The sequence below is a fragment of the Anopheles coustani genome (genome assembly GCF_943734705.1).
Source record: "Anopheles coustani chromosome X unlocalized genomic scaffold, idAnoCousDA_361_x.2 X_unloc_8, whole genome shotgun sequence".
NCBI lineage: Eukaryota > Metazoa > Arthropoda > Insecta > Diptera > Culicidae > Anopheles > Anopheles coustani.
This window is the reverse complement of record NW_026525192.1, coordinates 407,501-408,127: the sequence shown is the minus strand read 5'-3', so window position 1 is coordinate 408,127 and position 627 is coordinate 407,501.

The following is a 627-nucleotide window of genomic DNA, read 5'->3' as shown; positions in this document are numbered from 1 at the left end:
AAGTGGCCTCGGACAACAGGTGACACCCGAAGTACATCCGAAGAACGTATATCAAGTGTTTGCTCACCAAGTCCTCAACCAACCCCAAGTACCCGGAGGTACCCAGAGTGTTGGATCCGCCAACCCGTCCCGGCACTCCAAGTCCTTGCGAACCCAAAGTGTTTGCCCGGTAGGGCCATTGTATCACAACGCTTGCTACCATGCAAGTGGCCTCGAACAAGGTGACAGGGGTATCTTCACCAAGTTCTCAACCAACCCCAAGTACCCGGAGGTACCCAGAGTGTTGGGTCCGCCAACCACTACCAGCACTCTAAGTCCTCGCGAACCCAAAGTATTTGCCCGGTAGGGCCATTAGACCACAACGCTTGCTAACCATGCAAGTGGTCTCGGACAACAGGCGATACCCGAAGTACATCCGAAGAGTGTATATCAAGTGTTTGTTCACCAAGTCCTCAACCAACCCCAAGTACCCGGAGGTACCCAGAGTGTTGGATCCGCCAACCCGTCCCGGCACTCCAAGTCCTCGCGAACCCAAAGTGTTTGCCCGGTAGGGCCATTAGACCACAACGCTTGCTAACCATGCAAGTGGTCTCGGACAACAGGCGATACCCGAAGTACATCCGAAGA